Source organism: Sinohyriopsis cumingii, chromosome 4, assembly GCF_028554795.1.
Source record: "Sinohyriopsis cumingii isolate HCF-2022 chromosome 4, ASM2855479v2, whole genome shotgun sequence".
In the NCBI taxonomy this organism is placed as follows: Eukaryota; Metazoa; Mollusca; class Bivalvia; order Unionida; family Unionidae; genus Sinohyriopsis; species Sinohyriopsis cumingii.
This window is the reverse complement of record NC_142964.1, coordinates 110,561,047-110,574,869: the sequence shown is the minus strand read 5'-3', so window position 1 is coordinate 110,574,869 and position 13,823 is coordinate 110,561,047.

Here is a 13,823-nt window from a genome sequence, read left to right as displayed (position 1 = left end):
CTTTCGGGAGGACACTTGTGTGACCTTACCCCCTATAGAACTGGTCAGAACTTTACCCAAAACATGTTGTACAGACACTTGTTTTTATTCCACGTTAATGGTTATCATGTGCCTTTTATCCTTGTACTTAAGCCTTTGGCTTTAATGTATTTTTGTCTTTCGTATTCATGTTTAAAACATTCAATAAACGTGTTCTGAAAAAAGTACATAAACTCTTGTCTTATTTGTTTTTCGTGTCACAAGTGACATTCCTAACACTATGGCTACCTCTGCTGTCTCTGCTCCCTCTTCCTCTACTGTCAAAGTCATCGACGAACACTTAGATCCTGCCAGTTGAGAGGCTTTGTATCTTCGCCATCCCTTTAACATGCTCATTGCTGGACCTAGCGGTTCAGGCAAAACCGAATTCCTCAAACGTTTGATCGAACATAAACATCATTTGATCGATCGGCCACCTCAGCGGATCGTGTGGTGTTACAAAGAGTGGCAATCGGCGTACAGCCTCTTGCGAGAAAGTCAAGGCGATTCCATTGTGTTTATGGAAGGCATTCCTAAAGAAGACGACGGCATCGTCTCTGACTCCCGTCAAACCCATTTGATCATTTTTGACGACATGTTAGGAGAAGACGAAGAAGAAATTAAACTGTGGTTCACACGCAAAGGGCATCACCGTAATGCCAGTGTCGTTTACATCACCCAAAATTTGTTTCAACAAAGTAAAGCCCATCGCACCATCAGTCTCAATGCGCATTACGTGGTCTTGTTTAAAAGCCCTCGAGATAAATCGCAAGTGCAAGTCTTAGCCAAACAGTTAGGAACGCCTTGGCTGACTCAGCCGTACGACGATGCCACTCAAACTCCACACGCCTATTTACTCGTCGATTTGAAACCTACGACCCCCGATGATTTCCGATTTCGTACCCACTTGTTTCACCACTGGTGCCAAGACGGAGGGCCTGTCCTGTACACGTCTCCGTCCTCGACTTAATTTCACTCCACAAAAAAAAATCTATAAAAACCTCAGACCCTTTTCGTCTGTCTCACACACATTTTGAACATGACGTCCCTTCAGTCGCATCTTCCCGTCAAATTGATTCGTGCCTTGTATGGCATCAGTCGAGAAAAAAATCCACAAATACTAGCTCGTGTCTTAGAAGCTAGTCTCAAAGAAGTCTTACGATGGTTCACGGTGACGGCACGTCAATTACTCCAAGGGATCATTCAGATTTCTCATCAAACCAAACGCTTTTTTGATCGAAAGAAAGTCGCCTTGACCCAACTGGCCGATCCCCGACACTCAAACCAAAAAACAAATCATTTTGAAACCTGGAGGGAGCGGTACTCTAGGAGGGGTCATCATTCGCTCTCACTTAAGATGGGATCCTAATGCCCCCAAACTTCTCCCCAAGAAAAAAGTCAAACGAAGCTCCAACAAGATCTAAAAGACCAAGTCCCCAAGGAGAACTTCTCCAGTGGCAGGACCCTCCTCTTACCAGACACCACCCCGGAAAATGAAAAGAAGCCCCCAGAAAAAGAAGCAGAGAAAAAGTCCCCAGAAAAAGAAAAGTCCACAGAAGAAAACTAGTCGCAAGAGAGGCACTTCGGCCAGGACGCAACCTTACACTCGCAAACCACGACCTGCCACGACGGTGACTGTGTCTCCGGCAGCCTCACGTTCATCCACTTCTCCGTTGATGACACCAAGAACTGAAGAGTACTTGGAGACGTTGATCACACCAAGAACTTCTCCGTTGATGACCCCAAGAACTTCCCCAGTGGCAGGACCCTCCAATTTAGTGGCAGTGGCTGCTGCTCACAAAGTACCACTCCCAAAATCAAAGTCCAAGAAAGATCGGGCGTGTTACAAAGTTTACTGGATTTGTCCAAGCAAGAACTGACTCGATTTAGTCCGTTACGTACCCCTGCACGACGTGTCATGCCTGTCCTGAAGTTGATACGACGTAAAGATAATCGGTGGCGACGCGTTCCAGTATAAAAAAGGCCTGTGACCAAGTCGGGGTATGAGTGTTTTTGGTGCTGAAGACTCAAAGATGTCACCCTCCAGAAAACATCCCTCTTCTAAACAGCCCCAAGGAAAGAAACGAAAAGGACTGCCTCCTCGTTTAGTCAAACATGGGGACATGTTATCTGTCCTGTCCAAAGCTTCTCCACCTCTACGAAAAAAACTCATTCAATCAGCCTCCAAAGAGGTCATCGATACCGTGTGCGAATGTTGTTTGAACGTGTTGAAAGGCACGATCCCTTTGTCCAAACACCAGAAGCAATGCTTAGGCAAACATCGTCACATTCTTCGCCAAATGGTTCAAAAGAAAATTCTCATTCGTCAAAAGAAGATGTTGGTCCAACGTGGAGGCATCTTACCCCTCTTGTTAGGCCCCTTACTGAAAGGAGTCTTGGGAATCATGTTGGGAGGACTGGTGGGAGCAAGATAAAAAGGCCCTCGGAAGTCCCAAGATCTCAGAATCGACCCCTGACAACCCCATGGAAGGACGAAAACTAGCTTTAGTGCCTTACAAACGATGGATGGAATACCATCGTTGGCAAGAACAACGCACCCCGCATTTACCTCCCAATCCCAATTTGAGCGAGATGACCTGTTACAACACGAATTGCAGTCCTTGATGGATCGCCAAGATTTGTCCGAAACAGAAAAATCGCAAAAGTACGGTCAACTCTTGCAACAACTGCAACTCTTTCACCAGAAAGCTCTAGACGAAACAGCTCTACCCACTCTGAAAGATTTTAAGACCTTGATGAAAAGTCCAGCACCATCATCACTACCATCACCACCACTACTACCATCCCCAGAGGTCACCAGAGACGCTACCCCACGAAGACCTGAGGAAGAAGAGATGCGAGAAGTGTTTCAAACACCGTCAGCAGCTCCCATTTCATGTAAGATTGCAGCATCCTTGTTGACCCCGGCCCCCACACCCCAACGAGAAGAAATGAAAGCTTGGGTTAAAAAGATGATGTCCACTCCTCCTTCGACAGAAGTGAAAAAGAAAGAAGGGAAACCAGAAGTGAAAAAGGAAAAGAAGACCAAACCCATTCCATTGCCACCTCCACCACCACTACCTTCGACTTCTACTCCCGTAGCCCATCGGACACGTAAATCCGTTTCTAAACCACCCTTTCGACCCACCCAAAGTAGCATCACCGAAGAGTGGGTGACTTATTAACACACAAACAAACACAAAAAATGGTAAAAGTCTTAGCCAGCATTTACTACGATCCCTCCCATCCTGCAGGTTACGCAGGAGTTCAAAAATTGTATCGTACTGTCAAAACTCGACTGAAAAGTCTCCGTTTACCTCAAGTGCAACGATGGTTACAAGAACAAGCTACCTACACTTTACACAAACCCATTCGACGCAAGTTTTCCAGAAGTCGCACCCGAGTGGAAGGCATCGATCATCAATGGCAAGCCGATTTAGCCGATGTCTCTCATTTGGCCAGCTACAATCGTGGCTACAAATATTTGTTTTGTGTCATCGACGTCTTTTCCATATTTGCCTGAGTCGTGCCCTTGACTTCCAAATCCAGCAACGAGTTAGTGCGAGCCTTGCAACGAGTGTTGAAACAAAGCGGTCGTCACCCTCTTCGATGGCAAACGGACAGAGGTACCGAATTTCTGAACCAAGCTTTCCAAAAAGAATTAAAGAAACGTGACATTCATTTTTTTACCACCGAGAATCCCGAAACCAAAGCTAGCATCGTGGAACGTTTTCAACGCACTTTGAAAGAACGCATGTGGAAATATTTTACGCACACTCTGAAGTACATCGACATCTTACCGCACCTGGTGCAAGCGTACAGCCAATCTTACCATCGATGCAATGGACGTGCCCCGCAAGAAGTGACTCCCGACAACGAAGTGCTGGTGTTTGAGCGCCTGTTTGGTACGTCCCCGACGAGAACTGTCCCCAAGAAAAGTGGAGTGTTGGCCGTAGGAGATTGGGTGCGCATTGGCAAAACCAAACGCACTTTCGACAAAGGTTACTTACCTAACTGGACGACCGAATTGTTTCGTGTCACTGGACGAGTGCATGGTCGTCATCCTGCCGTCTATAAATTGGAAGACATGAACGGAGAAGTGCTCAAAGGAACGTTTTACTTACCCGAGTTACAACGTGTCACCAAAAAAGAAGACGACGTGTACGACATCGAAAGCATTCTCGAACGCAGAACCCGTAAAGTGGGCAAACGACGTGTCAAAGAAGTCAAAGTACGTTGGAAAGGGTATCCACCCAGTTTTGATTCTTGGATCGACGCTTCGCAAGTCATCGACTATAAAAAGAAGTGACCATCATGCCCTTTCACACAGACGCAGCTACGTCGACCACTCCTTCACCTAGTTCTTCTCTGCAAGATTTACAAAAACAACCTTTGTGGGTGTGGTGCGGAGAACGTGTGCCAAAAACGCAAATCGTCTTTTTCTGCCAAATCTTCGTGGTGTATTGTGTCATCGGGGCAGCCATTGCCAATCTGAGTTTGCAACAAGGAGACAAACAATTGTGGACCATTTTATTGAGCAGTTGCATCGGTTACCTGCTTCCCAATCCCTCCCTGAAATTCTCCTCGAACGGGAACCACGGAAACCTTGTGTCCAGTGCCAGTGCCAGTCACCACTTCAACAACAACCAGAACCCCATTTTGGGCGGAGACACGCCTCTGACGTCCAGTAACCCCTCGGAGAGCCACAGAACTCTGGAATTATGAGTCACCAAAACCAATTTTACTTAACCTTACCCAGTGACAGTTCCATGGAGGTGTTTCCCAACAACATGTTGTGCTGTTACACGGCCAAATTACCTCAGGCCATCCAGTTAGATCACGAAGCCCATTGGGAAGTGGCTTTAGTGGAAATGATTCACCCTACACAAATCCAAAACATCACCGAAAAGCAAAACACTTTTGAGGTGGAAATCCTGAACGAACAATTGCAACAAGCCATGAATGACATCGTGTTTTCAGGGGACACAAGACCAGCCAGCAATCCAGCCTTCAGTATCTACACCTTGAAAATTCCTTCAGGGTTTTATTTTAGTGGTCAACATTTGGTGGATACCATTGCTTCCAGGTTCGAGTTAGCCTTTGGCAAAGCCCTGAACAGAATCAAAAGAAGTGTCACCCTGGAGTACCATAAAGTGGCTCGTCGCTTACTGATGAAATTTCAGGATACCCAAACGTTGTCCATCAGTTTTAATCGTGACTTGTTTGATATTTTAGGTGGAGACACAAAAATGGCTCCAAATTTTAAACCGAAGATCAACAGCAATATGGAATTTTACAAGTTTTTTCGATCCCCTGTAGAACTGAACCAAGGACAGAATTTGATGTTTGTGTACTCCGATGTGGTGGAGTATAACGTGGTGGGACACACCTCCGTGCCGTTACTGCGTGTCATTCCTTTCAAAGTGGATAGTACCACGACCAGTGACGAGGAAGGTGGAAACACTTACCACGTTCACCGCGAATTTGTACATCCTCACTATTTGCCTGTCAGTAAGTCTTATTTGGACACGGTCAACATTGCTATAAAAGGAGATCTGGGACAAAATATTCCATTCACCAAAGGAAAAGTCACGGTGAAACTCCATTTTCGAAAACGGTTCTCTCACGACTCGTAAGTCATGTATCCAGTGTACCGAGGGGTTGCTCGACAGCGAAGACACGGTTTAGGAGATATGCTGAAATCGGCCTTTCGTTCGGTGGCCCCAGTCTTGAAACCGATGGTGACACGAGGATTGCACGCCTTGAAAGATGCGGCACTGACGCAAGGCAAAGAATTTGTCCAAAATGTCATCATCGACAAACAAAATCCCAAAGAAGCCTTCATGAGGGCAGGCAAAAATGTCTTGCTGCAAACGGGCAAAGACCTTTTGGGTCGACGAGAAACACCTATAAATGCCCTGCACGCTACCGAGTCGGGCATTCAGCAAGGACAAGGCAGAAAGAGACGACGAAGAAAACACCCTTTCACCAGACTTCACACGTCTAAAGCTAGAAAGACAAAGAAAAGAAGAACCGTTCGAGACCTAGACGTTTTCGATTATTGTGACACAGAGAAAAAAATGATGCACCGAGAGTCTTGCGCTTGTTCCAAGTCGGAACTGGATTTGTTTGCCATGCCCCCCACGATGATGACCATGCAAGAATCCCAATGGGTGGAATTTCATCCCCGTCTCCTCATTGACCGTTTCCGCTCCAATCGAGTTTGAAATCAAAGGACAGCCCGAAGATTACATCGATCTGAATAGCAGTTACTTGTACTTGAAAGTCAAAGTTCAAGATAAGGATGGAAATGCTATAGACACTGAGCCAGTAGCTCCCGTCAACAATTTCATGCATTCCTTGTTTAGCGGAGTGGACTTGTACTTGAATAACAAACTAGTCAGTAGCAGCATGGATACTTACCCTTATCGAGCGTACCTGGAAAATAGACGCCAAAAACACTCATCTCAATGCCTGTGTGGTATGGGAAGCTGACAATGCGGGCGAATTTGAAACATTCGAAACTGATACAAAGGATAAAACTAAACCAAAAAATGGTGGATTTCTAGAACGAAGAGACAAAATCAAAGACGGACAGAGTTTAGAACTGATGGATCGTTTGCATTTGGACATGTGGTTGCAAGAAAAGTATTTGCTGAACGGAGTGGATGTTCGCCTGAGACTGAATAGTAGCAGTACCGCTTTCCATTTAATAGCTGATAGTGACGATAATTACAAAGCCAAAATCCAAGAAGCCAGACTCTACGTACGCCGTGTGGAAGTGTTACCTAAAGTGGGAAACGACACCAGTCAGACGTTGAGCAGAACGACCGCCAAGTATCCGATCCGACGCGTGGAAGTGAAAACTTTCACTATTCCCAAGGGGCAACGATCCATGATCGAAGATCATCTGTTCCAAGGACAGCTACCCAAACGTTTAATCGTTGGTATGGTCGAGAATGAAGCCTTCAACGGAGCTATCGCTAAAAATCTTTTCTACTTTCGACAATTCAACGTGTCCAAGATCGAAGTCAGTCGCGATGGCAAGACCTTGTGTACCCGACCTTTCGAACCCGACTTTGACAAGAAGAATTACTTGAGATCGTACTTGTCCCTGTACGAAGCTACCGGACAGTTAGGAACCAACACCAGTCACGGGATTACGTACGACGATTATGCAGGAGGCTATGCTTTGTGGGCTTTTGATTTCACTCCAGACCAAGGCAGCGACGAGGGACATTTCCACCCTATAAAATCCGGCCAGATTCGTGTGGAAATTCAGTTTGCAAAACGAGACCCTGATGTAACATTGAACGTCATCCTGTATGCAGAATTCGATAATACGATAGTAATCAACAGTTTGAGAGAAGTCATTCTAGATTATTAGAAGCCATGGAAGACTGTTATCCCTCTTTACAAAGTGGAGAAACTTTGGAGATGGAATGTAAGGAAATCGTGGAAGAAGAAGAATCCCAAGACAAAGACGAAGAAGTTGTCATGATGAAGTCAAGATGGCCAGAACAAGAAGCCCATTTAGTCTCCTGTTTTGCCAAACACTTGGTCGAAAAAATGATCTTGAGTCAAGAAGAAAAATTGGACGAGTATCTGGACGAAGCTTGGAGTCTCATCTCGGACGAAGTCGTGTTGCATCAGTGGTATAAAGACTTGCGTGAACATTCTTGTCCACCATTAACCACTCAAGAGATCCATCGTATCGAAGCTCTCCTGAATCAGTGTGAGGAGACGAAACGAAGAAACGGTTATTTGTCAGACATTTTCAAGCAAAAAGTCAGGATCGAATTGATGACTTATTATTACCTGTGAAGAAGAAGAAAAAAAAACATGGATACCTGGGAACTTTATTACCTTTTGAACCACAGTTCGTATACGGCTTCTTGGAATCCTGTTGTCTGTCCTAAAGATGAACTCCCTCATCGCAAACCTCAAGACCATCTAGCTTGTGTGATCAACACGGACGACAGTCATCTCCCAGGAACCCACTGGGTAGCCGTCTACTTACCTCAAGAAGGATGTGTGGAATATTTAGATTCGTACGGATTGCCCCCTTTGGAAGACGATATCATTGACTTTATGAGAAGAAATGCTCAGACCACCCGATTCAGTAATGTGAAATTACAACGCACAGATTCCTTGGTGTGCGGACAGTACTGCGTGTATTTTCTGCATCATCGCAGCCTGGGCTATTCCTTAGAACATTTAGTGACTCATTTTGATCCTCGTTCTTATTCTAGAAAGGATGTGAAAGTAGATCGATGGTTTTGTGACCATTATGCTTATCTTTTGTCTCAAGCTAGGAAACGTAGTGTCCATCAATGGCCTAATGACTTCCAACAATGGAAATCACAATTTCATTCACAACGTTGCCAACCCTGTCCAAAATAATGTGTAAATTGAAAAAAATGTTTGATGTTATATTGTTGGATTATTGTTAAAAATGTTAGAGTTGTTTGTTAGTGTTAAGTGATTTTGAATAAAAAATGTTGTGTTTTGAAAAAAAAATGCCTTTGTCTTTTGTTTGGCTATAAGAATGTTGATTCATGCTCTTTGACTTCTTACTATCCCTCTCATGACACTCATTGAACGTTGCGGCTCGAAAACCGTAGAGGGATGTTTTCCTTCACGTCCGCGCTTTGATTTTAAAAACCGGGGTAGTTTCCAGTCTAACCATCCATTATCGACTCATCCTCCTACGAAGATGTGCTCCAAACTAGCTAAGCTAAACGAAGCCTACGTGAATTTGCATAGGGTCAGACACAGTCTGATACCGAAACCAGAAGAGATAGAGAATGTGAGAATGTTAAAAGTCACTGAAGACCTGATAGAAGAGCTCTTCAGAGAAGAAGTGAACAGGGAGAAAGAAGAATGGACAGAGAAGTACAGACTTCAGAGACAGCAGCAACAGCAACAACAACAACAGCAGCAGCAGCAGCAGCAGCAACCTGAACCTGACAGAGGCTTTGTCGATTGTCGTATCAACACCAAAGAGTTCTTCTTCTCTTTCCGAAGAAGCAGACCTATCGTCAGAAAGTCTATCCTCAGAGGACGTCGCATTCTTAGAAACTAAAAGATTGCCATAGCAAACAAAAAAACAGCCCTTTTCAGGGCTACCCAATACTCTAGAAAAGAAATAACAATCGATTTGCCAATGTGTGTAGGTAGAGTAGTGTGAATATAAACACCAACTCTTTTTTATAGTGTGAGTGTATGTGTTTGTGTATATGATTGTGTGTTTGTAAGTGCTCACGTACGTTTGTGTGGATAGTAGATTAAGATCATGTTTTTTTTTGCTGTTTGACGTGTGGGGAGAGTAGATTCGGGGTTTGATTGATTTGCGTTTGTGGATAGTATATTGAAGTGATTAATGAAAATTTTTAAATTAGTAATGGGCAGTATAAAAAAGTGAGTGAGTGTTTCTTTTAGGTCCGCGCGTTGTTTGGTCATGATCTAGGTAAGATCAATTTTGTTTAGGGGATGTTTTCCATCACGTCCTCGCTTTCAGTATAAATTGAAACTCGCTGGGCAGTCTAGCTACCCTGTTCATTCGTTAACAAGACAATGAATACCAGAATAAGCAAACTTCTTGAACTCCAGATACATCTGGAATATGTCAGGCGCCTGTTAAATGAACTGGCCGCAAAGGCCATAGTAGAAGAGGAGAGAATAAAGAAGGAAGAGGAGGAGAGAAGACAGAGGGAAGAGGAGGAAAAGAAAATAGGAGAGAGGATGGCTTACAAGATACCAGAGACAGAGGATTGGGGTGCTGAAGCCAATGATCCTCCCTCTGCGCTTTCAAGAAAAAAAGTTAAAGGAGACTGGGGAAGAAGATGTGTGTGTGGTGCCAGGCCTGGAAGGTGCTATCATTAACCAGGTTTCACTGGAGTTCAAAAACAAACAGCCCTTTTCAGGGCTACCCAATACTCTAGAAAAGAAATAACAATCGATTTACCAATGTGTGTATGTAGAGTAGTGTGAATATAAACACTGACTCTTTTTCATAGTGTGAGTGTATAAGTTAATGTATATGATTGTGTGTTAATAAGGGCTAGCATAGGTTAGTGTGAATAGTAGATTAGGGTTTCATTTTAATGCTTTGCGTGTGTGGATAGTAGATTCGGGGTTTGAATAGGATTTGATTTTGATGCTTGGTTTGTGTGAATGGTAGATTTTGGTTAGTTTATTGCTGCTTCACGTATATGGATAGTAGATCATATGAAATGAGAAAAGTAGGGGATGTTTTCCTTCACGTCCGTGCGTTGTTCGGTTATGATCTAGGTAATATCAATTTTAAGTTTTAAGGTGGATGTTTTCCATCACGTCAGCGCTTTCACTATAAGGATCCACAGTATTCGTAGTTCAAACCATTCTACAAAGAATAAAAAAGAAGATGGCTTCGAACCAGCTTGATAAAATGAAAACATTGCAAGACGTCCTGGACAATTTGGGTATGATGGAGCAAATGTTAGTGAGGTTAAACGAGGATCACTATTCTTATAGCCCCCATCGAGTGAAGATGGAGATTAACAACTTAAGAAATGTAAAGGAAATGATAAGTGCTGTGATGAAAGAAATAAAGGAGGAGAAGGAGGATGAAGAGGAAAGGATAAGGATAAGAGCATGGAATGAAAAAATTGAAAAAGAAGAAGAAAATGAGAAGAGGAAGAAAGAAGAGGAGGAGAAGAAGAAAGAAGAGAAAAAAAGGAAGAAAAGAAAGAAAAGAAGAGAGAGAGTGTAGGACAGAAAATAAGAAGTTGGTGGAGAAATAGAAGAAATTAGAAGCAGAAGAAACCCAAAGGCCCTTTTCAGGGCCACTCATAGGTCTCGAAAAGAGATTGACTTTCCATTGCCTACCCTTTTTTTATTTTTATATTTTTCTTTAAAAAAAAATCCCATGTTAATTTCCCATTGTCGCTCAACAGTCCCACGATTTATTCCCATGTTCATTTCCCCTTGTCGCTCAACAGTCCCAAACTCTATTTCCCATGTTAATTTCCCTTGTCGCTAGACAGTCCCACGATTTTTCGTCCATGTTAAATTTACATAGTCGCTAGACAGTCCCAGGGTGGTTAATGTTAATTTTCCATTGTCGCTAGACAGTCCCAGGGGTGTTTTTAATGCTAAGTCCCATTGTCGCTAGGGTGTCCCTATTCACTACTTATAAGGATGCGCACTACAAAATTCCAGGCACCGAAGATGCCGTGAAGGAATTTGACCCTAACGTTTTTAATCTGCTATGTGACCATGAGAACTTTCTTGACTTACTGTTTTGATTGTCAGCTTTTCAACAGATGTGAAACTCAGGACACCAAATGCTGAAGTTTTGTCAGAAGTGAACCAATAAATTTTTTTTTTACATACAGAATCACATTTATAAATCCTGAGCAATTTGCAACTGTACAGTCCATTGCATTGCTCTTTGTAGTGACAATAATACTGTTTATTGAAGAAATATTACAGTTGAAGTTATCATTTAAATTTCGAACAAAACGTTCATTTAGGTCGATTAGTTCAAAACGGTTGCTTTTGAATTGAATTATTTACAGTTTATTTCTTAGTTTTCAGATTCCAACTTGTCTGCCAGTTTTAATACTACTATGGTGTTCTCTGTAAATGATGCCTTTATCGAACATGATAAAAGAATGCCAATTCAAATTGTTTATTTGTTATTTTTTGTTTACCTGCTTCCTATGTTATTTTTTTTTTCATCTGTCACCCAGTCCAACTAACTAGCGTACTCGGTGTTTTAAAGCAATATTTCTTAACATGAGGAAAAAAGATGACGTTTCTATAGCTGTATTCAAGCATTTATAATATTTTTGTCAAATTATATCTCCCCCAAAGAATGGGGAGACGTAGTGTTTTTGGTTTAAAATGTTCATCATACCGAGACAATTTGCAGAGCACAAGTTTCAGCCACGTAGGCTGAAGGTGAATATAATATTTTGATGCTAAATTGAATATAGTTCATGACCGGTCCATATATTCCTTACGTCTCGAGGGATGTTGAAATTTGCACAATATTGAGATTATGATCAGAGAGCCGATTCCAGTCTTGTCGGTTCATGCTAAATGTGATATTTTGTGATCAAAGGTCCAATAGACTATATATTTGGTTTCCGCTCCATATCACCCTTACATTTTGAGGGATTTTGAACAAATAACACATAATACTAGTTTAAATGTAGCAAAAACTAAAGAGATTTTGCTTGCTTTTTGGAAACTTGATTGCTCTCAACTATCCAATTGTATATGTCAGAATTTAAAAGATTAATGGCATGTTCGCTACCCAAGCACAATATAATTTAATTCCAAGTGAAGGAAGCCATTTTTGTAAATCTATTAATACATTTAAATCGTGCTAAATTAGCGATATTTTACGGCCGCGGGTTTTACGTTTTTCTTGTAATAAAATTAAGAAATGTATTTTTAAAATTTCAATATCTATATTGTTTACGTTTGGTCTAAACGTAAACATTGCCAATTGATCTCTGCTTCTCTGTATTGTCCGCCGATAGTTAAATGATAACCGTTATAAACATTGGTGTATTTATAGGGATATAAGTTATACCCATGTATACTGATAACAGTTGAAATGATTCGCATTAAAATGCATGCCATTGTAAGCTTTTTAAAATCTCATCTATCAAGATGGGGTCATTGGTCCGATTCCCAATCGATATGATTTTAAAAGATAACTGTATAATACATAATACATGCCGATGCATATCTGAGATTTTTATTTGATGTAATATCATGACAAAAGAGTTAGCATTATCGATTTAAGAGTACCAGTGTGCAATTTTAAGATCGTATCAAAATTTCTTAAATGCACGTATATATAAACCGCAAGCGAAGGCGAGGTCACTTCAGAAACATACACGGCATATTAGGTTTAACAAGAGTTACATCGCCACGCCTTTTTTGTCGTATAGCTTGAATATTATTTTGTAATTTAAAATGCAGAATGTTTATGAAAATAAAATAATATGCATTTCCCAAAGATAATTTCTAAAATACATTAAAAACTAGAAAACGTTAGAACAAATTGCATATCAATACTTCAAAATTCGATTTGAAATAAATTAATAAAAGAGTGCTGGGATTCGAACGCTTAGACACATTCTAAACACACATATATATATATATATATATATATATATATATATATATATATATATATATATATATATATATATATATATATATATATATATATATATTAAAATCCTAATTTTACCCGATTTACCTACATTAACAAATAGACAAAGTCGTTAATAAGTATGCATCTTTAAATCGACAGTAGAATTATCCTCAGGGACGTAGCTAGTATATGATTGATGATTAGGCATGTTGAACGGCGAAGCCTCGAACGGCTAGAGGAGTGGGGGGTGTGTGGGCACGGGACAACAATGTTACAATCTGGAGGCTCTGAGATAGCATTTCATACATCTTGTTGAGACTTTCTGAACCTTGGTACTGTTTTAATAATGTACAAATAAAAAGAATGCATCAAATTCTCATGAACAGACTCAATAAAATCGAGTTTGCTACTATCTTGTTTGTGTTTTTTCTTCCAGTGAATCCTCTTTTCCGTATGTATGGTATTGTATATAGATTTCATATCGGTTTCGTGAGTGAAACTTAAACCACTGAAAAAGAAAATCGTCAAAATTCTGTGTAGGCACCTACGCTCCTGATCATCGCTAATATACTGTTCAGTTGTTTACCTGCCCTGTTGAACCTTGCGACTTTACCGAAGTGAAACATAGTCATTCATTTATCAGTTT